The 23859-nt window shown below is 37.9% G+C and overlaps 1 protein-coding gene across 1 annotated transcript in view; it reads left to right on the top strand.

The window, feature by feature from the left end:
• The first annotated feature begins 2185 nt into the window (after positions 1–2185).
• Positions 2186–23859, top strand: part of CDK17 (cyclin dependent kinase 17) — a 108782-nt gene continuing 87108 nt past the window's right edge. Inside the window, exon 1 of the mRNA XM_019446499.2 lies at positions 2186–2292. The gene's annotated coding sequence lies outside the window, so the exon portion shown is untranslated. The remainder of the gene's footprint in view (positions 2293–23859) is intronic.

Genomic DNA, 23859 nt, shown 5'->3' on the forward strand with positions numbered 1-23859 from the left:
TAATAAGAGATTTAGGAAAAGGAAAGGGTGCTTTTTAGCAGCTTTAGATGAGGCAGTTAGGACAATCTTTGGATTTCTAATTGAGTAATTCCAATCTAATAATATGAAAGGGGAATCATTGATATGCAACTCAGGATGTCGTTTTGTAGACTCACTTTTATTATGATTTTTAACATTTTCTAAGGGACCCAAAAAAAGACACACAATTTTTTTTCCAAATAAGACAAATATGTGAAAAATGCTTGGCATGTAAGTAGGCCTTATATAAATACTAATTTTTTAGCTCTCTAACTTTAAAAGGCCTCTAAAAATGATGCTATATTACATAGATGCTATATTCTTGGTATAGCACAAAGTTCTCTGACTTGGACAAATCAAAAAAGCATCACTAACGGTGTTTTTTTTTAAGCACACTTGTTCTAAAAGAAAGCTTGTGTTCTACATTTGCATTCGTATATGAACGATAAGCAGTGTTAAATATGTGCAGAGCATAAATGTTTCTAATTTATGGATCCTGGTAATTTTAGAGGCATGGGAGAAGTCTGATTGAAATGTATGATTTTCGTTGGCTATTACAGTAGATATATTCCATTTTGCCCAACAAAATAAGAGAAAGAAGTCAGCAGGCATTATTTTTAGAGGGAAAGGATTCATCCAGGAATCCAAGAAGGTAATTGTCAGAAGTCCTTAGGATATAATGTGATTTGAAATTGCATTAAAAACTTACAAAGTCTATTTCCTGGTATTAAAATGGAAAAAATATTTGTATCTCACTTCAGCAGACTTTTATGTGGTTTAAAATTTTTCGTTTAGGTTGTCCACATCCGGTCCCCATTCTTGTCTTTTCTATCCTCTCATTATCTCCCTCTAGGGGTTTGTTTTTACCTTCTGTCTTTATCCTTATTAGTGGAAAAAAGTGGGTCAGTATTACTTTAGTTTGTCTTCACTTTCACTCTGCTGTTCATTCCTGAACTAGCTTTTAGCCTCTGGGAAAGAAGAAAGTAAAAATATTTACAGAAACTGGGCCAACCTCTTGGCGCTCCCTCCCCCCAAGAAAACAAAACCTAACCAAAGGCAACAGTAGCTCCTCTCTGTTCTCTTATAGCACCTTGTATTTCTCTTCTCACATAGCCCATATTTTTATTATAACTGCGTATTGACTATCTTTCATCCAGCTAGGCTCTCAGTCCTTTGAGGACGTAGCATATTGCCAAGAACACAGTACAAAGAAATTAAAAGAACAAATGCTGCGTGAGTGAATGACTGCTGCCCTGCTACCCCACTCAACCACCCATAATAAAGGAGAAAAGTTGCAATCAGTATGCTCAGGTGTGGGCCCCTTGACATCAACTCTCTAGAATACCAGTAGAGAACTGCGGCATTGATATCTTAATTACATAATTGCATAATTTAAGCAAGAGTTTTTGTTTTGTTGGGGGTGGATGGGAGGAAGATGCAGGGGCTGAATTGCTCAGGTAATCTCTTCCCCAGGCGCTGTGTTGTTGCGTCACTACGTAACCATCTCACATCTGCGGGGTCTTCTCACCCCTCTCACCTCGGTCGGACGGCTTCAGAAGCCCTGCTGGAGAGACCAAGGCCCCCACCTCGGGGCGGGGGGTTTCCCGGGGATACCCCGCCCCGCCCTCTAGGCCCCGCCCCCGGACCGTCGGTTCCGCCCCTCCCGCCGCCGCCGCCAGCAGGGGTCGCGCTGCCCGCGGCAAGCCGCTCAGGCGGGGGTGGGGGAAGCTCCCGCGGCGGGTCGCTTTTCTCCGTCGCTGCTGGTTGGATCGTTTCAATAAAAGTCTTTTTTCTCGCTCGCTCGCTCTCCTCCGGGGAACAGGCGGAGGCGTCAGTCCGCAGCCACCGAGTGAGAAAGCGACGCACACGCAGAGAACGAAAGCGGCCGCCCGCGGTCTCCGGAGCTCCTCACGGTCCGGCCGCAGAGAAGAAGGAACCCTCGTCCGGGCGGGCCGCCTCAGCCGGGCGTCACCTCCCTGCCCGCCTCGCTCCCGCCCAGGCTCCTCCGAGGGGATTAGTGGGCTGCCCGCGCGGCCCGGCGGCCCGGGAGCCATGTTGTCCGGGGGGCTTGGCAACGCGTGAGGGACCCGCGGCCCCTCCCGGAGGCTCCGGACCCTCGGCGAGAGCCGGAAGGCAGCGGCGGAGGCCTGCGCCTCGGAGGCGCCTCGGGTCCGCCAGCCGCTGGGACCCGGACCTGCATCCGGTCGCCGCGGGCGTCGGCAGAGCAGCTCACGCTCCGCGCCTCGCTTCGCGACGCGGCCCCCGCACTTGCTGGTGAGTTGGTGGCGGGCGACCTCGCGGGGCTTTTCCTCCTGCCGGGCGGACCCCGAGCCGAGGGGGGCGGGAGGGTGCTTGGGACCGAGGGCCGGGGCGGGAGGCTTCGGGGGCGCTGGAGGCTCAGGCCCGGCCGGGAAGTTGAGAGAGGGAGGCGCGGCGTAGGGAGCTCGCGAGTGCCTGTCGCCCCTCTGGTCCAGCGCGAACCCCGGGTCGCCCAGGCATTTCCGGGGTGGGGTGGGATGGGATGTGGGTATGTGATGGGCTTCTTCGCGGGAGGCGCCTCCAGCCGCAGCCTCCTCTGGTGCTTGCTGCCCGTTTGGTCTCCGGGGGAGGCCCAGGAGGAAAGAGGCTGAAAGTCCCCGGAGACACAAAGATCCCCCTCGGCGGGGGTGGAGCTGCAGGCGCGGGCGGCGGAGGGGAAAGGAAGGGCGCGAGTCCGCGGGAGGTGGGCGAGGAGGCGGCGGTGGCCGCCGCGCTTCCAGCTCCTTGGAGACGCCGGGGGTGTGAGCGGGTGGCGAGCGCGGGGGAGGAGGGGGAGGAGGAGGAGGAGGAGGAGGAGGAGGAGCCTTCGCGTGGGGAGCCGGCCGAGACAAAGATCACCGCAGCCTCCCGCTGGCGGGTCACACCCCTGAGTGTCGGTCAAGAGCTGAGGTGGAGGGAGTGTGGGAAACCCAAAGAACCGATGGGGAGGGGAATATGGGCAGTTGCCAAGTATTGTCGTCTCCGTTGCAATTGCTTTTCTCAGCGTTTTCGTGCCCGATGCTTTTGCTCCCCAACTCAGCTGGATAGCTCCAGATTCCCTGCTTCCCGTCACCACCTCACTGCCACATTGACTCCCTTGTGGTTTCCCCCTCATTCTCCCCCTACTTTTCACCCACTCCTTTTCGGGTAAGCAGTATTTTGCCTTCAGCTTGGGGGAACGTTTGCTAATGACAGGATGCCTGAGCTTGTTCTGACCCTGAACTGCCTTGAACTCCTCTCTCTTCCTCCCACCCTTTCCTTTCTGGGATCTTATAATGTCACATGGCCACTAACAATTAGCTTTTCTTCAAAAATGGCAAAAACATTTAGCTGAAACCCGTGGCGCTCCTCTTTTATATTAATTCGTCCACTAAAGACACGGCCTTGGTTATGGTTTATCACTTCTTAGCCAAATAAATTTTCTAGGTAACAAAAGTGGCAAATTTTGTTTTGAGTCTCGGCTCTTACTAGGGTCAGCAAAGTGTATTCCTGGCAGCCAGACCTTCTGTCACTTATCAGGAAATGCTTGACTTAAAGACAATTCTTTCCTCAAACTTTGCTGATTCTTGTTGAGGGATTTCTTTTAAAGGGTGCTGGTGTTAGAAGGTCAAAGTAACAAATTTGAGTTACTGTATCTTAGACTTCTGTTAACCATTGGGCAGAAGAAAATGAATGGGATTTTAAGATCTTTAATGCCTGGAGTCAAGGAAAGCCTCCGTTGAAGCTAGAGGCAAGGTTCAATCAAATTTTAAGAAAAAAATTTGCTGCCAGTGGTGTTATTGGTTTTGTTTGTTAATGAGGTCATGTCAGTCTTTGTAATTCTAATATCTGCATACTTCCAAAAACAATCGTTGTAACAATGGAAAAAAATTGGCAATATTTAAGGAAAAGTCCTTTTTTTATTAGGGAGAATATTGGAATATAGAAGTGTCATCCTTTTATCTGGTGGACTGTCTCATAGGCCAGAAACACTAACAGTTTGAATGCTGGACTTCAAAGAAAATAGCTGAGCCTTTGGCGTATGTATATACACACACACATATATGTACATGTATACATGTATATTTTACAGCCAAAATAGACATTGAAGCATGATGGAAAGAAATTAAAAGTAAAGACTTTGGTATAGGGACGTTACTGTTGATATTATTCTGGGAACAGCCATATCTTGCTGCCATTACAATGTTGACGCTATAAAAATTGTGAAAAGGATTTCGTTTTAGGGACCCGCCTCTGAATTGTGTACTCCCTACCCCACTCTCACCACTTAATACATTTCAAATATCTCTGTGAAATTAAAGATCGTATCATTAATGATTGGTGTTTTGTATAGCATATTTATCAAAAGGCCAAATCGAAGATACATTGGCTATTTTCTACATGTTGGTTAGTGTTTAATTAGATTATGAAGTTTAATTCTCTGAAGGAAATCTACCAAAAAGTTAACGAAGATTTCTGGGTGGTGTGATTTATGGATGAAAAAAAATACAGCTCTGTATTTTCCAAATTTTTACATTCCTTTTAAAATCAGAAAAAAAGTGTATGAAGTATAAAGCCTTGTTAGTAACCTAATTTTCCTGTTACTGAAAGAAGCTCCCGTAAAAGAGTTTATGCTCATCCTTGAACTCTGACCCAATAAAGTCACTTTCAGGTGTTAGGTATTTGAAATAGTGTAGCCTGCCAGATGTGCTCTGATTACCTGAAGGGAGAAAGAGACATACATAGTAAGGAAAGATGAAATTGCAAGAGTTATTTCAGTGTATGGTAGTGATCCAATATACAGTGGTAGCTTTGTACACCAGTAATCTTGTTCTAATAAGTCATTGGTTTTACAAAAAATAGAAAATTTAAATTTTATTTTCTCTGTAGTCGTGTTGACTAAACAGATTTTAATGTATATATTTGTTGATATGTTTCGTTTTTAGATACTGCTTCTGTCCTATGATTAGGGTGGAAAGAGATGGCATAAAATAATGTACTTTGTTGAGGCTTTTGTTTTTCCCCTTATTTTCAGCAGTATTTCCCTCCTTTTCCTTTATTGGTGAAATAGTACTAACCAAACAACTGGAGGCATTTTACTGTGAATGGTAGAAACTATAGTGGCAACTGAAGAAGTGAAGATGATGTCCTGTAATACTATAAAACATTATCTGTGAACACAGAATTTTCCCCCTGGTATTTTCTTTGTTATTGTCTAATCGTGTTGCATATTTATAAGGCATTACATTTTGAGTCTTTATTACTGTTCTCTAATCTTTATAAAAATTGCAGCATCATGTCATGGCATTCTTTTTTATAGTTTTTACACTTCCACGGAGGATAATTTCTTAACAAATGTATTGCTGTGTTGTAGAAAAAGGACATTATATGTTAAATTCAGTTAATAAAAATATTCATTAGAGTATTTTATCTATTTTAAAAATTGTCTCCTTTCATATATGGGAAGGAAGAATAGTTTTGAGGTTCTTTGAATTTTGAATGTGTAATTTTTGCTTAAACTTTTAAATGGAAAAGTTACTTAAAGTGCAATTTATAAACTGATCATGGCATTTTGCGTTTTATTTATTAATTTTTTTTAATGTTTATCTTTGAGAGAGAGTGAAAGAGACAGAGTGCAGTGAGAGAGGGGCAGAGAGAGAGGCAGACACAGAATCTGAAGCAGGCTCCAGGCTCTGAGCTATCAGCACAGAGCCCAGTGCAAGGCTCAAATCCATGAACTACAAAATCATGACCTGAGCTAAAGTTGGATGCTTAACCCACTGAGCCACCCAGGAGCCCCGGCGTTTTGCATTTTAGATGATAAAGATAAACAGGAGGTTTATGGCATTTAAAATTGTGCTTTATATACTATTTATGAGGTTAAAAAATCACCTAAATAGAAAATTTGGTGTAGGTTACTAGCATTCAACCTACAGTGTTGGCAATTTCTTTGAACTGGTGGGGAGAGGACCTTTTTTTTTTTTTTTTTAATTTCTATTTACAATATTTATGAATTAAGCCAAGAATTCTTACTGTCATTACTGGAGTCTTAGTCATTATTTTACTCTGAGCCTTTTTAGTTGGCAACTGCTTTCATATCTGCAAAATATTGACCTGGAAAGAGTAATTGCCAAGGGCCAGGAAAATGTATTGAATATATCTGAGTGTAGCTTACCTTTCCTAGCCTGTTTCCCTCTCTCTGTTGGCCAACTTGGAAAATAAATAAAAACCTAACAATAAATCTAATGGGAAGGTGCCTACTATAAATAATGTTATGTTCCATAGTAACCTATGATACTGAATACTGTATGTGAGGAGGTAGATTTACAGATCTGTGGCATATTGGGATGAATGAAAATTACCTTGCTCTCCAAGTCTCCTTTAAAAATTTTTTTTTGGGGGGTGCCTGGGTGATTTAGTCGGTTAAGGGTCTTGACTTCAGCTCAGGTTCTGACCTTGCAGTTTGAGCCCTGCATTGGGCTCTGTGCTGACAGCCTGGAGCCTGCTTTGGATTCTGTCTCCCTCTTGCTCTTCGCCTCCCCTGCTTGCACTCCTGCCTCTCTCTCTCTCTCTCTCTCTCTCTCTCTCTCTCTCAAAAGTAAATGCTAAAAAAATAAAATTATTATTATTATTTTTACATTTATTTATTTTTGAGAGACAGAGCACAAGCGGGAGAGGGGCAGATAGAGAAGGAGACACAGAATCCGAAACAGGCTCCAGGTTCCAGGCTCCAAGCTGTCGGCACAGAGCCCAACGCGGGTCTCGAACTCACCAGCCGTGAGATCATGACCTGAGCCGAAGTCGGATGCCCACTGACTGAGCCACCCAGGCACCCCAAAATAAAATTATTTTTTGATGTAAACTATATGTGAAAGAAATTAAACTCAATTACCTCTTTTGCTAGTACTATGCCAGGTATTACTTTGTTTAATCCTCATAGTAAGCTCATCATATAGGTATTGTGCCTGATTTCAAATAAGGACACAGAGGCCCTAGATTAAGTGGTGGTCTCCAAGCTCCTACCTCTGTGATGAAGCTGAGGTTCCAGTGTTGGTGTTCAAACCACTATATTACACTGCCTCCTTGGGGATGTGATGTTAAAAAGTCTGTGTTAAATGTCTGCTATAGAGAGAACTAAAAAGTGATAAATTTAAAAACTCATCAAAATTAGATTTAAATTCCTACACACAAAACAATTGAACTATACAAAATGTATAAGAGGACATGTTTATAGCTAAATATGAATTAAAAATGCTAAAAAATACTGAAAATATTTGTAGATTTATTTTTAATCATGGATTTATCAATTATTTTGGGGGGGCACAAAGTAAAATGAATAGTGGTGCTGAAAAGCAAAAATAATTATACTGTATATTTACTCTCATTTTTGCTTCTGAATTTTCTTATTTGTTTTGATTTTACATGTGTTAAAATTAGTTTGCATTATTTTAGCATATGTCGTAAATGGGAAGGTGGCTCAGATGCATGCTGTGTAGGTTGCTTCAGTATTGGGTGAGAATTTTGCTTTAAGGTAGATAAATTTTATATCTATATCTGTACACAAATAATTGCCTATTGGTTTGGGTTTTGGAATTGCTTATTTAGTTAAGTAAAGTGTAAATTTTGATTTTTGTGTTTTTATTACTATGTGTCTATATACCACTGAAAATGGAAATATCAGAGCAGATTGTACATTTTTGGTGATAACTTTTTACACTGAAAGCCAGCCCTTATGATGTTATTGTTGATATATATCCTATCCGTTGTTCAATTTGAAGAACAGAAAATGTTATTGAATTGACTAGGGTATTACATTAAAGTGGAAAAGCAATGAAAGCAGATTTTCTTTTGTTGTCATAAAAGTTAATTTGGAAAAGGTTTTGTCAACTTTTTTTTTTAATGTAAGCTCTACACTCATCATGGTACTTGAACTTATGACCTTGAGATCAAAAGTTGCATGCTCTACCAACTGAGCTGCACATTCCCCTTGTCAACCTTGTAAAAGCGCATTTTTATTTCTTTTTATGCATTTATTAGTGTAAATACTTTCAACAATAGTCTAAGTTTTAAATGCATATTTGTAAACAGTGGGAAAAGGACCCAAGAATAATTTAACTATATTCTAGGTTAGTGACTAACTCACTTTGGTCTTCTCAGTCATATATTTAGTCCATCTATTCTTATAATTGATGGTTAATATTTGTTAATAGTGTGTATTAATATTAAATAATATAAACAAAGTTTGGTAAAAATTGGTATTAATATTTGTGAAAAATCATTAGGTAACAACATTGAAGCTCTTACTCCAAATTTAGAAGCATTATCCTTTAAATCAGCTAATATGTAAAATAAACTAGCTAATATATATTTTTAAGCATTATCTTTAAAATAAACCTTTCCCATAATTCCAGATTTTAATGTTTTAATTACTGGTTTGTACTGTTATTTCTGGTGGAAAGCTTTTTATTGATTTTTGAAATAAATTTTAGATTCCTTAAGGAGACTTTAGCACTTTGAGCTTGTCTTATTGAAATATTTTTAAGAAATCCTTTATGGCTTTATTATACTTCATACGTTTTCTTTCTCTTTTAGTTTCCTTTTTTTTTTTTTTTTTTTGAGAGCAAGGAGCTAGAGGGAGAGGTGCCCATGTGCATTCAAGCAGGGGAGGGACAAAGCAAGGGAAAGAGAATCTTAAGCAGGCTTCCGGCCCAGGAGCCCAGGGCAGAGCCTGAGGCAGGCTCTATCTCCAGACCTGAGAGAGCATGACCTGAACCAAAATCATGAGTTGGACACCTAATTGACCAGGCCACCCAGGTGCCCCAATACATTTTGTTTTTCAATTCAGGGGTATAATAAGTAAGCACTTTTAAAGCATTTGTTGTGCCCCAGGCATTGTGTTAGTCATTGTATATGGTATAAAAATATAATTTAATGACGAACTATTATAATACGTGAAATAACAGCAACACCGGTTGACCGGAGTGTTCTGCTCTTGGTCCTAATCTCATGTTTTACATGTTCCCTGGGTAGTCTCCTCTGTATTCAGTGCTTTGTTCTTAATTACCTCTATGTTGATGATCTCTACACCTTTACTTCTAATCCAGACCTTTTTTCCTGAATTCCTTCTAGTTACCTCCCAGATGTTGCCTCTTAGTGTTCCTTTACCAGAGCTGAACGTTTTTTTAGTCTCTGCCTCCGTTCCCAACCACAGTAATGCACCACCATCAGCCTTGTCACTTGAGCCAAAAGCTTTGGCAGATTATGCTTTTCTGTTAGCTCTCCTCTCCCTAGTCCAGTCTCTCACACCAAACTTTATCAATTTTATTTCCTAAATATATTTCAGATTTATTTTTTCCTGTTGTTCCTTTAATATGTAAGGGTTTTGGAATACCTCATCTGTATTATTACATCCAATTTTGGCCATTTAAATCTAACAGGTATTCATTCTTCTTTACATTTATGTATATGTCTGTCCTTCCTTCTGCCCATCTATCCATGTATCTATGTCTGTTCTATACTAGCATTCCTGGTCCATCCTAAGAAATAAAGATGAGGAAGCTGATGTGTTGGTGTTACAGTGCTGTGATGCTTGGAGAGAAATTCTCATTTTTGAGGGCAAATGTCACTTTGTCATCTTTCATCTACTCTGGTGGAGTTGTGGTAATTGTACTATAACATTTATGTCTACCATAGTACTTAAGACATTGTTTTGTAATTAATTATTTATAAATCTCCATTCTGGTTGGCCTTGTGCTCCAGATAGACCATGGTTTTTTGGTATTCCCTCCAAATTATGTATTGCCTAATTGAATGAATGAAGTGATAGGATTAGGATCTGAATTGGTAAATTACGGTCAGATTAATCATGGCCTAGAAAGAGTCAAGAGTCAATTCTGATACGGGAGAAAAATTAAAAGCCATCAAAAGTTTTGAGTATTGTTGTTACATGTAGGTGGTATTTGTGTATGAGCAATATGGAAGCAGTTTGTAGGCCAACCTGGAGGGGCAATAACGGCATTATTGGGTCTTTTTAATTACATGTAAACTGTACTAATTTGTTTTCTTAGACAAATTGGAAATATAAAATTACATTATTTATATGTACATAAAGCATCTGTTTCTAAAGATCTAAAAACTTTGGTCGATATCAAGAGTGAAATCTGGTTTAGCTGATAAAACTTCGTGCTTAATGAAATTGAGCTCTTTACCTATGTAGTACTAGAGCTAAATGCATTTACTGAAGTATAGAATTGCACTCAAAGGGAGAGAACAGTGCATTTATTGCCATCCCTGTTGCCCTGATAGTTTATGTATACAGTTGACCAAGAATTTTGTTTTTATTGGGATTATTGTAATTAAATAAAAACTGCTTTAGAGTCTGATTTTAAAATTAAAGACATTTTATTGATATATTTTTAAATTGAGGTTTAAATTATACCTCTGTTATAGTAGGTATGTTGTAAGAATTAGATACATTTTAGAAATCAGAGATTATGGCTTGATGACATCTTGAAATGTAACATTTAAAAATGAATTTTCATAATTTGTGAGATGTAGTGCCTTTTCATATTTCTCAACTTATTATATGGTCTTAAAACATTAAAAATTTTTGTATCAGTTAAATTTTCAAGATCATGATTTATTTACTGACCTTTTTATCATTTCAGGAACAGTGGAGTCAGCACTGTATTTTACAGTAGATTTTTTTGCCCATAATTTAAAAAAAATTTTTGTTTAAAAATTAAGCTCCTAATTTCTAATATGGGGCTTGAACTCACGACCCTGAGATCAAGAGTTGTTTGCTCTACCGACTGGGCCAGCCAGGCGCCCCTCCCCATAAATTTGTGAGCATTTGCCCCCCCCCCCATCAAATGTTATTTCTATTTCTATTCTCCTCTGATCCTGTTTCTTCCTTAGAAGCTATAAAATGGTTGACACATTTTTTAAAAAGTTTATTTATTTTGAGAGAGAGAAAGAGAGAAAGTGAACGAGCTGGGGAGACCAGAGAGAAAGGGAGAAAATCCCAAACATGACATCATAACTTGAGCTGAAATCAAGAGTTGGTTGCTTAACCAACTGAGCCACCCAGGTGCCCTGACACATTTTTAATTTTAAGTACAATTTTTTGGGAAAAAATCTGAACTCTTATAAAGTTGGAATTGGTTATATGTGTCCATATGTTTTCCATAAAGAAATTATTTCAGTCGTAACTGATAATCATGTGATCTTGAACCAGTTACTTAAACACTTAAGGGTCAGTTTCTTCTATGAAATTGGGAAGTGCCAGAACCTATTTCATGGGGTTTGGGGATTAAATGAAATGGTATGTGTACAGCACTTTTCAAAGTACCTTGCATTTAGCATTCAGAACTGGCAGTTTTGTTTTTTTTTTGTATTCCTCTTTAATAGGAAGAATTGTTGGTAATGTACCAGAATTGTTTTGCTGATCTATTCCTTCAGGTTTATTCCTTCAGGTTAAGTAAGTGATTCACAAGGACAATTGAATTAAAATAATCTCTCTGGCTTTTAAAACTGTACATAACCTCCAGGATTTTTGCATATGCTTCCCTACTCCCACCCAATTTGAGAAACATTGTTAGTGAGTTAGCGTTACTGATCGGCGTATGTTGCGTCCTTCAGGTATATTGTGGGGAGGAGGATACTATAGACTATTGGACCAAATAATGTAGGATATTCATTATTGTTTCTTATCTAATGCCCATTATGAATAAAAGTGTTATAACCTTCCTGGTAAATAAGCACATTGATTAATCTTTTCTTTAGGACCAACCAGATTTTTCTTGTAACCATTTGCCCTTTGTCTGTTCCCCTTCTTCAGACCTATCCTGTACCGCTTGTTTGACCTCTTAACAGTATTTGCTGTCCATGTTAATGACTTTTATGTGTGATTCAGATATTCTGAAAGTCAAAATAGAATAACAGGTCATAACATCCACCAAAAAAAGAAAATTGTTTTTGCGTTTTATTCTTTGTCATAAACTCTTATCTTTTTTTTCTTTAAGTTTGTTTTGAGAGAGAGAAAGAGAGTACCTGTGCGAGTTGGGGAGGTGCAGAGAGAGAGGAGAGAAAGAATCCCAAGCAGGCTTGGGGCTGTCTGCACAGAGCCTGACACACAGGGTTCGAACTCACAAACTGAGCCATGAGATCACGACCTGAGCCAAAATCAAGAGTTGGATGCTTAACCATCTGAGCCACCCAGTACCCCTATTATCTTAGGTTTTTATTATCTTATGTTCTTCTAGGTCAGTGGCCTTCACATGAACTTCGGAAGCACTCTTGTTGATTAAAAAAAAACAAACAAAAAAAACCCAACTAGATGTCTCCGTGATGTGTGTGTGTGTGTGTGTGTGTGTGTGTGTGTGTGTGATGTAAAATCTTAAGCTCTGTCCCAGAGCAACTGAATTCAAATCTCTGAGCTTCGTTTTTAAAATGTTCCAGGCAATCCTTGGGTTTTAGAAACACAGTTCTAGGGTTTAGTACAGTGTTAAGAGGAGCAATCACTCGTATAGAAATTAAAGTAAGGGCAAAGTGATTGAAACTTTCCATCATTGCATCTTATTTTTTCTCTCTTTGTATTCTTTTTTGGATTTCCTAGTTTTAGCATGTTTTGGAGGATTTTCTTAACACTATAAAAGTCTTATGTTCCAATTATTGTATTTATTTTTTATCCCTTTAGTGAATATCTTTTTGTTTTGGTTTTTTAGTTTGTTTTCTAAAAAGCAAACTGAGGCATGTTAATTTTTTTTTTTTTTCAAAGTTTAATGAGCATACATTGATTGAGTTAGGGAGCACCAAACCAGAGGTTTTTACCTGTCTACCAACTAGAGCTGGGAGAGTGGAAAGTTTTTACAGGGAAGACCTAGAAGCAAAGGGAATTATTTGATTGGTGATATTTTAAGCAGTTGCCTTCTTTGGAAAGCCTAGTTGACTGTGATTGGTTGTTCTTAAGTTTCATTTTCTCAGATTCTTGTATAGTGACTGTGGCTTAGGTTTTGGTTTGCTTACCTAGGGTACCAAGGCATTAGAGCCACCTTAGTCTAATCACCTTCTTGCTTAATTACTTTAACAGTTTGAGTGTCTTATTGTTTTGCATCTGTACAGTCTCAATTATTATATTTTTAAAAATTATTTTTTAAATGTAAGAACATACCAATGTAGAAAATAGACCATGATCTAAATTCCCTAGCAGTGGTTATCATCTTCAAATATTCTCTGTGTTTTTTCATATACAGAGTTTAATATTTTTGTTTAAGATCCTTTTTATAATGTAAGTTTTTTAAGTTACCAAATAATTTTTATGGCTATCGTTTTCATTGTTACAGCAACAGTTAACTGTTTCATAGCGGTTAATAATAAATTACTACTTTTCATTTTGCATCATTTTAAATTGTGCTGGGACAGGCTGTAGCACGTGACCACACCATCCTTTCCCCGCCATTTTACATTTCCTTAGGGTAGCCAGATACAGAGACAGGGAATTCCCAGATCAAACCCTGTGAACCTTTTCAATTAATGCTTGTTGTGGCAGTGCCACTAGTAATGTGCCACATCTACTTTTACTGACACTACTCTTTAAAATTCTTGCTTCAGGGGCGCCTGGGTGGCTCAGTTGGTTAGTTACTTCCCAGATGTAACTTAGATTTAGATGTCAACTAAGTTTGGTTATGTGTCTGACTCTTGACTTCAGCTCAGGTCTTGATCCCAGGGTCATGGGATTGAGCACCCATGTCAGGCTTTGTGCTAGGCTTGGAGCCTGCTTGGGAGTTGCTTTCTCTTTCCCTCTGCCCTGTCCCCTGCTCATTCTCTCTCTTTCTAAAAAAAAAAGTAATAATAATAATACTTGTTTTAGATAATTTATAGAAAGATGTCATTGCTTGGGTTTGGATTTCTTTGATTGCTGGTTTTTTTTTCCTTATTTTCCCCTCAGATTGCTCAGGAGGAAATGTTTACCATTCCCTGAATCCTGACAGCTTCATTTTTCATTATTTTGTAATACTTTTTTTTTTTTTTTTAATTTATTCTGAGAGGGAGAGACAGACATAGCACAAGGGGAGGAGAGGCAGAGAGAGAGAGGGAGAGAGAGAATCCCAAGCAGTCTCCACACTGTCAGTTCAGAGCCCGATGCAGGGCTTGAGCCATGAGATCATGCCCTGAGCAGAAACTGAAATTTGGATGCTTAACTTACTGAACTACCCAGGTGCCCCTGTGATACTTTCTTTTTTTTTAATCATATTGCTATATGTAACGTTTTTTTCTCTTAATCTGAAATAATTTGTTTTGGTGATCCATCTGTTCTTATTCTAGCTCCAGTTTATTTTAGTTATCACTGCTTTGTAATATATCTTAATGTCTGGTATGGCAAGACAGTTTTTCTTCAAATAATTTTGATACTATGTATGTATTTTTATTCTACTTTTATAAATGGTAGGCAAAAGAGAAGTAAAAGAGGTGTCTCCATTTTTTTTTTTCTTTTCAACCTCGTCTCTCTAGCTTAAAACTTCAGTCCTAGATGTGTCAGCACATCTGTAAGAGTTGGATCAGGAATCAGGGTAGACTTCCATTTCCTCATTGTCCAGGTTGTATCTTGTAAAGAGCATCTCTGTAAAAATTAGGTAATTTATGATTTTGTTCATTTATTCATGCTGTACCAAAGGTGGACTTGTCCTGAAGAGGAGGGAATGACATTCAGCCAAGGGGTACTTGGTAGATTTCTTGGAGGAAGTAATGCTAGAGATGATTAGCTTTAGCACTTACTAGGATAAAAGGGCAGTATGTAAAAAGGAATTGTGAAAGAAGGGTTTACATTAAAAAAAAATTGTTATTCTCCACCAGCCTATTAAGTATTTCCATGTAGTAGAAATAGAGAAATAGAGGTTGCATGTGGAAGATGTGGTAGGTGAGATCAAAGAGGGAGCTATACCAGTAAGAAGTTTGGATTTTATTCATCTATGGAATTGACCTACTGAATATTTTTTAGGCAGAATGTCCTCTTTTCTACATTGAAGTCTTTGGGAAAGTTCTGTGAACTGCTACAAATGAGCTACTTTTTCAGAAGCAGCCTCAAAGGATTGCTTCCTTACTTTAGGAATGCTAAAAAGAGCTACTTGTGCCTTTTTTTTCTGGTCTGGTTCACCTCGGAGACATGAAATTATTTTATTATCTCTTAGGAGCATTTAGAAATGTGTATTTGTAAACCTTCCATTTTTATCTTCCAATGAGGAAGTGATCCCACATGTTAAAATTTGGTTTCATCATTTTATTGGGGAAATAGATAAAAATAGTAAGTTTATGACATTGAAAAAATCCTTTTATTTAACTGTGAATATCAGCATGCCAAAGAAGGATACAAATACTAATTATACCTCTACAAATGATTATTTAGTTCTTTAGACTTTACCTCTGTGTTAATATAATACAGGTAACCATGTAACACTATCCATTTAATAGTAACTCAGTTAAGCTATATGCAGGTACTGAGAATAGGCTAATTTTAGCAGCTACTGGGTTTCAGCACTTTAAAGTCAACTAAGTTTGACTTTACAGTTAATCCTTGAGCAACACAGGTTTGACTGCACTGGTCCACTTATACATGGATTTATTTTGGGAACAAAAAGTACAGTACTATAAAAGTATTTTCTCTTAGGATTTTCTCAGTAACACTTTTTATTCTCCTTTGTGAGAATATAGCATATAATACATGTATGACATAGAAAATATGTGTTAATTGACTCTTTATGTTATTGGTAAGGCTTCCAGTCAACAGCAGCCTATTAATAGTTAAGTTTTTGGGGAATCAGAAGTTAAATGCAGGTTTTGGACTACACAGGGGTCAGTGCCCCTAACCCCTGTGTTGTTCAAGGGTCAACTGTACTTCTAATAGTTACAAAGAATTTTTGATACATTTTTGATCTTGTTCCTAAGGTGGAGGTAACTTTTCTTAAAGTATTTACTCTTCACAAATGATTATCTCCCTGCCCCATTCCTTTCTTACTTTGAACTCTTCAAATCCTTCCACTTTTGTAGGCATTTAACATTAACAAAAAAAATTAAACTTAATTTTTTTGAATAGGTGATATAATTAAGAACTTAAAACTATGTAGAGAGATAGAGAAGTCTTGTTTCACCCTTTGCTTTCTCCTGCCAGTTTTTCTTCCCACACCTTTTATAAGGAGACATTTCCTTTTGTGTTTATCTTTCCAGTGTATTTTTTGCAAATACAAACAAATACATGTATATTTTACTTTGAAGATTTTTCCATGTCTAGTTAAAGATCTTCCTTTATTTTTAATAACTGTCATAAACCCACAGAAGTAAAATTCAGTTAAGTCACTGAGTCCTTTGTGGACACTTGGGTTGTTTCTTATCTTTTGCTATTACAATACCAAATGAATAGCATACATACAACATTTTGTACTTGCATAAGCAAATGCATGATTTAGATTCTAAGAACAAGAGTCCGTCAAGTAGTAAATACCTCTGTACACAGGTTTCTTTGCTCTGTCAGTTGAGAAGGCCTAGAAAAAAATGACACCCCAGTAGCAGTGAGCAGTTAGTGCCCAGATCTTGGTTTCTAATACTATTCTCCCATGAAAGGAACCAGAGCTCTGGAGAAATGGCTGATTCCAGGACTGGGACAGGAAATAAATACAATAATACTGAAAAGTTAAGAAGTACTCCCAACAAAAACAATGAATGAGGTATGTAAAAGGGGCATAGGAGCTGACTCAGGGAGCTCCCAATGATTAATAATAGAACAATTTGAGAAAATAAAGTAGAATTTTAAAAATTGGATTATAATTTAATTATAAAATATCCATGAATCCATACTGAAATAAATAAATGGGGGAGAATAGACAAAACTCCTGTGCAGAGGAATTCCAAATAATTTATGTAGATACTCAGCCTTCAAAGAGGTATAATAAAATTCTCCTCTAAATGAGTGGAAAAACAGAGAAAAGGGTAACTTAGCAGGGGAAAAACCTGACAAACACTACCTCAGCTGTGTGACCAAGGTTTAATACTATAAATACATTGTATTAATACTATAAACCAAGTGTATCTCCCCCGTCCCCTGTAATTTATATGTTGAAACCTGATGGTATTTGGAGGTGGGGCCTTTGAGAGGTGCTTATATCAGTAGGGCATGGAATTAATACCTTTTTAAGAAACACCAGAGAGCTACTTCCCCTCTTGTGCCATGTGAGGACTTAGTGAATAGATGGCAATCTATGAACTATGAAGTGGGCTCTTACCAGACACCAAATCTGCAGGGGCCTTGATCTTGGACTTCCCAGTCCCCAGAACTGTGAGAAATAAATTTCTGTTGTGTCTAAGCTACCTAGTCTAAGGTATTTTATTATAGCGATATTCCTTAAAGCTGTCAAGGTCATCTGAAACAGGGGAAGTCAGAAACTGTCCCAGCCAAGAAGAGCATAAGAAGACATGACAGTATAATAATGTGGTATAGTGCTTGGGATCCTGTAACAGAAAAAGGACATTAGGTAAGAACTAGTGAAATCTAAATAGAGTGGACTTTAGTCTGTAATGCATCAGTTTGGGTTCTATTTGTGACAGATATACCATAGTAATATAAGATCTTCATAGCAGAGTCTAGGTGTCTGGTATAGGGCAACTATGTGTACTATCTTTGCAATTTTCCTATGAATCTAAAACTATCATAAAATATTTTTTAAAATTGCTGTAATTCTGTTGCAGTCCTCTTGGCCATTATGTACCGAATTGTTTGAGAGGCTTATTTTCCCATAGCCTCACCAACTGAATGTGTATCACATTTTTGGAATTTTGCTCTTTCAATAGATGAAAACTGGTGTAACTCAGACTGTTGTATTTTTCTCATTATGAATGAACTGAATTTTTTTTTTCTTTTGTATTTATAATGGACGTTTTACTTATTTCTCCCTTCTGTGAACTCTAGCATTGTTTATTTTTCTGTTAGGTTTTTGTCTTTTACTTCTTGGTTTCAGGAATTCTCTGTAGGGAGTTTAGCCCTTTATTTGTAATACAGGTTGCAAAAAATATATTTTTTCATTCTTTATGATGTTTCTTATGCAAAAATTTTCCTTTTTTATATGGTGATACTATTTTTTCTTTTGTTTCTGAACTTTGAAACATAGTTCGAAAAGTCTTCACCACTCCCAGGTTTGTGAAGGAATTCATCCATCTTTTTTTCCAGTACTTGTGGTTTCCATTTTTACATTTAGATCTTAAAATTTGAATACTTCATTTCCTCCTCAGCATCGAGGCATTTTAAATGCTTAACCTTTTCTTTCAAATTACTCCTGTGTAAGCATCCTTGTGGCCTTATAAGTGCTTTAAATGATTTATAGTAAAATAAATGCTTACACATTTATTCTTGGTGGATAAAAAGCCTCAACTTTCTGGAAAATATATTAAGCATTTCATTGTGTCTTAATTCCAAATCATGGTTTAAAAATAATTTTACAGTAATGAAAATTCCCTTAAAGTTACTTTTCACTGTTAAATTATAGTAAATTTAGCAGTATTTCTTTCCTTGAACTAATTATTAGGTTGTGGATTATTCTAATTTAGTTTTTTCCCCATCCTGTTTCTCCTAAGATTCCTGCTTCAGTTTTCAAACCTGTCTGTGATTTATTTACCTCCCATTGTCTTCAGAACTCCTCATTGGTTTTATGGCTGCAATGATACTGGTAATCTATTTGGTATTATGTAAAGTTTTATTTGGAGGCCAAGTATCTGTTTTAACTCGTTAAGAAAATGGAACCAATGGTGTCAACTGATGTTGCCTAGTGGAGGATGATTTCTTACACCTTTTTATAAAGGTATTCATATTTACCTCATTTTACTTGCGATGAAACTAGTATTGCTGAACTGAATTTTAATAGATATTTGGGAAACTATCTGGTGATGCTGTGGAATGTTGGCTCTTAGAAAATACTACCAAAAAACTACCTAATGACTTTATTGCATGAAGGAGAGAACCACCTTTACAGAGTTGTTAGGATCTGCTAGGGGAAGGGGAGGGCATATGAAAAGAATAGTGAAGTAGGAAGAGAGAGCAAAGTTGGTATGTTTTTTGAGGATTTGTTGGTATCTTTAAGACATATTTAGGACCTTGACTAGAATTAGTAAGGATCATGATATAATAGCTTAGGATTGATAGACACAGCAAAGCAAGGGTTTTGAGGTGGGATTTTTAAAGTGTCCTGGAAAGTGAACAGTCATTTGCTGCTATTTATTAAAAAGTTGAATAGTCTGCTCTTGGTTTATATGGGGTTTTTTGGAAGTTCCTGAAATGAACAATGAAGTTATTTGCAACTCTTATCTGCCTGGACAAGAGTTTCCTGGAATAGTAGAGTCATGTTGTCAAAGACAGCTGAACAGTGATGTTAATGTAGACTAAACTCTGGGTGTAGATGGTTTTAGTTCTCACTACCCATTCAGAACCACAATAAACTTGAAAATACAATTATAAAAAGTATAATTCTTAGGACCAGCTACTAAGACAATACATTCTTTTGGTGAGGTGTTTGACATTGAATGATTTCCCCTGAAGAATGAGGCCTTACTTTGATAATTAAGGCGTCTGAGACACCCGAATAGGCAGTTGGATATAGGAGTCTGTAGCTGAGAAAAGAGATCTAAAAGGATCAGTAATAGAAATTTGGGAGTTATTGTTTAGATTAAATCCAAATGCCTAGATGAGTTTGCCTGAGGAAGCATAGAGTGAGAAGAAAAATACTTGGGCCTCAGAACTTCTAATGCTTAATAGCTATATGTGGGGATGAGAGAGAGAGAGAGAGAGAGAGAGAGAGAGTGAGTGAGAGAGTCTAAACTTGCAAAAGAGTGGCCAGAGAGGTTGGAAAAAAAAAACAGGATATTGTAATGTGATCTCTGGAGATGTGGCTGAAAAGTGGTGGGGTCAGAACACGAAGGCCTTATAGGTTTAGGTAGAGAAAGACCTATTGACCTCAGTGATGAATTTTCACTGAACAGTTCTGTGCTCTTCCCAGAGCTGTTCAGTCTCTTCCCAGAGCTGTTCAGTCTATCATGACATTCTTCACCTAAGAATTGCCTAATGGGGAATTCTGTTTGCAGGGTAGTTATGTGAAGTTAAGAATATTTTCTTAGAAATAATTGTACTGGGGGAGCACCTGGGTGGCTCAGTTGGTTAAGCATCTGACTCTTGATTTCAGCTCATGTCATGATCTCACAGCCTTCTGAGTTTGAGCCTCGTGTCAGGCTCTGTGCCGATAGCATGCAGCCTGCTTGGGATTCTCTCTCTTCCTCTCTTTCTGCCCTTCCCCTGGGTGTGCTTTCTCTCTCTCCCTCTCTCTCAAAAATAAATAAACATTAAAAAAAATAATTTTACTGACTTGCTCCCACATTACCCTGTAAAAGTTATTTAATCTCTCATTTTGACTGTAATTGAGGACAGGTCAGTCGTGTGTAGCCTGCAATTTTGTATACGGTACATCTATTTAGTGTTAATACTTTGGGAGTGTACAGGGGAAGAAGTAATAACATTTGTTGAATACCTACAGTGTGCTAGGCACAATCCATACATTCTAATCTATATCTCACATCTTTCTGAGGTAGTTTTTTATTTCCTTCTCCAAAGAGGAAAAACTGAGGTTGGATTTCTCCGTGTCGTATTTTTCACACTCCCCAGTGTCTATATGAAGACATCACGATTTGAACCTGTGTTAGGCTTATTCTCAATTTTTGTTGAACCCCATGGACTTCCTATATGCTATAAACCCTTGATCGACCAATGCCACAGTTGTAGGTAATTAACATTTCATCAGATTTTAATTAAATGTAGGAATATGGTAGCTTTCAGTTTTTGAGGAACAAGACTGAGCACGTATCAAGCAGTAGTGAAGCAAAGAAGAGAGAATCTAAGCCCATGCACTTAATCTTTGATTAACTGGAATCTTTGAATAGCTATAATCCATTTAATCCCTCTTAAGGAAGCTATTCAGGTTGAAGAATAATGCCCTATTTGACAGAATTCTGGTTAATTCAGACTTTAGTGTTTTAGAATATTTTTCTCTGTCCTCACAGGAAGTCTTTCTTTGGAATTTTTTTAAAAAGTCTGTTATGATTAATGGGTATGCACATTTTGCCCGCTTTTTTTCTTCATGTTGTCTTAATCTAATATAGCACTTCATAGAAACAAAAACTATCAGAAAGTTGAAGAGTGCTGGCATTTTTAATATCTTGCCTTGTCTTCCACTGTTTCTGAGGAAAGTTGGTCACTATCGAGAAAGCTTTAATGAAGTGCTAGTTTTTAAAAAAAAATGTGATAAACTGTTATTGTGTCATCAATGATAGAATGATAACACATTCAGTTCAGATACGTTTTGGTGAGAAAAGCTAGAAAGTTGCCTATGTGTTTTTTCTTTTAAACATAAAGAGCAAATTCGTATTTACCTGTGCCAGGCATGGCTAAGAACATTCTCAATGAAACCTACAAGAATATTTAGAAAATGGGAGATTTTGTGAGATTTGTGCTTTGTTTTTTAATTTTTTTTTTAACATGTATTCATTTTTGAGACAGAGAGAGAGTGTGAGTGGGGAAGGGGCAGACAGAGAGGGAGACACAGAATCTGAAGCAGACTCCGGCTCTGAGCTGTCAGCACAGAACCCGACGTGGGGCTCGAACCCATGGGCCATGAGACTATGACCTGAGCTAAAGTACAACGCTTAACTGACTGAGCCACCCAGATGCCCCTTGAGATTTGTGCTTTGAAAACACATAATTCTTTATTTGGTGGTAATTGAAAATGTGTCATATGATTAGAATTAAATTGTTATTTTTGAAGGGAATTAAAGTTTCATTCTTTAAGAATATGACCTTTTAAATATCTAAATATTTTTACTTCTTTCTATTAAAATGAGGTCCCTAAAATGCTTTTTGAATTTCTTACTGTTAGAGTTAGGAGGTGTTTAAAAGAGTGAATGATGAGCTGAGCATCACAGGATATCTTGAGTGGTGTCATCATGTGTCACCAAGTAAAAAGTCTGATCTTTTCAGTTTCTTATGCAGTTAGTTCATTTTGAGGTGATATGGTACTGTAGAATCCTTTATGTTACTGAGAGATGAAGTATAGTGTTAATTTAGAAAGATCAAGTGAGGAGTAATCTGGCTTGATAACAAATCAATAACAAATTTTGGAGGGATATGAGTGATATGATTGGGGTAGGAAGGGACACAAAGGTTTGAAAAAATATTTCTGTCCTTAAGCAGTTTATAATATGGTGAAACCCAGGAACTTTACATTTACATAGCCCAGTTAATTTTGGTGAATAAATCCATTTAGAAGACCAGATTTTATATTTGGGGATAGGTTGAGAACAACCTTAGAGCAGCAGCTTTTTCTTTTTTCTCTTTTGATCCAAGTGTTTTTTATTTATTTTTTATGTTTTTGGCTTTTTAAGGTTTTATTTTAATTCCGGTTGGTTAACAGGCACTGTTATGTTAGTGTCAAGTGTGCAATATACTGATTCAGCAATTCCACCTATCACCCGGTGCTCATCAGCACAAGTGCACTCCTTATTCCCCATCACTTATTTTAGCCCATTCCTGCCCCCACCTCTGATAACCATCAGTTTAGTTTGTTCTCTATAATTTATGTATGTATTGTATTGTATTGTATTGTATTGTATTGTATTGTATTGTATTGTATTGTATTGTAGTTTTAGAGCACATGAGCCGGGGGAAAGGGGCAGAGGAAGAGGGAGGACAGAATCACAAGCAGACTCCCATGTTCAGTGTGGAGCAGAATGCGGGGATTGACCCCATGACCCTGGGATCTTGACCTGAGCGAAATCAAGAGTCAGACCCTCAACTGACTGAACTGCCCAAGCCTCCCTGTTCTCTATAATTTAGATTTTGTTTCTTGATTTATCTCCTTTTTTCACCTTTGCTCATTTGTTTTTTAAAAAAAATTTTTTTTAATATTTGTTTTTGAGAGAGTGAGACAGAGTGTCAGAGAGAGGGAGAGACACAGAATCTGAAGGGGCTCGAACCCATGAGCCGTGAGATCATGAGCTGAAGTTGGAGGCTTAATCCACTGAGCCACCCAGGCGCCCTCATTTGTTTTGTTTCTTAAATTCCACACATGAGTGAAATCATGTTATTTTCTTTCTCTGACTTCATTTAGCTTATACTCCAGCTCCATCCATGTTGTGGCAAATAGCAAGATTTCATTCTTAATGGCTGAATAATATTGCATTATACATACACACACACACACACAAGCACACTCCACTTTGTCCATTCATCTATTTATTGATGGATGCTTGAGCTGCTTCCATAATTTGGCTATTGGAAGTAATGCTGCAAACTTAGGGGTACATGTATCCCTTTGAATGAGTATTTTTGTATTCTGACTTTTTGAGGAACCTCCATACTCTTTACCACAATAGCTGTACCAATTTACATTCCTATCAACAAGGCAAGAGGGTTCCTTTTTCTCCACATCCTCACCAACACCAGTTAGTTACTCCTTGTGTTGATGATTTTAGCCATACTGGTAGCTGTGAGGTGATACCTCATTGTAGTTTTGATTTGTATTGCCTTGATGATAGGTGATGATGAACATCTTTTTATGTGTTTGATGGCCATCTGTATATCTTCTTTGGAATGTCTGTTCATTTTTTAATTGGATTATTTAGATTTTGGGTGTTGAGTTTTCTCAGTTCTTCATATAACTTTTTATGAGATATGTCATTTGCAAATATCTTCTCCCATTCCATAGGTTGCGTTTCAGTTTTGCTGATTGTTTCCTTTGCTGTGCAGAAGCTTTTTATTTTGAT

The sequence above is a fragment of the Panthera pardus genome, unplaced genomic scaffold (assembly GCF_024362965.1).
Source record: "Panthera pardus isolate Hobbes unplaced genomic scaffold, ASM2436296v1 HiC_scaffold_6, whole genome shotgun sequence".
In the NCBI taxonomy this organism is placed as follows: Eukaryota; Metazoa; Chordata; class Mammalia; order Carnivora; family Felidae; genus Panthera; species Panthera pardus.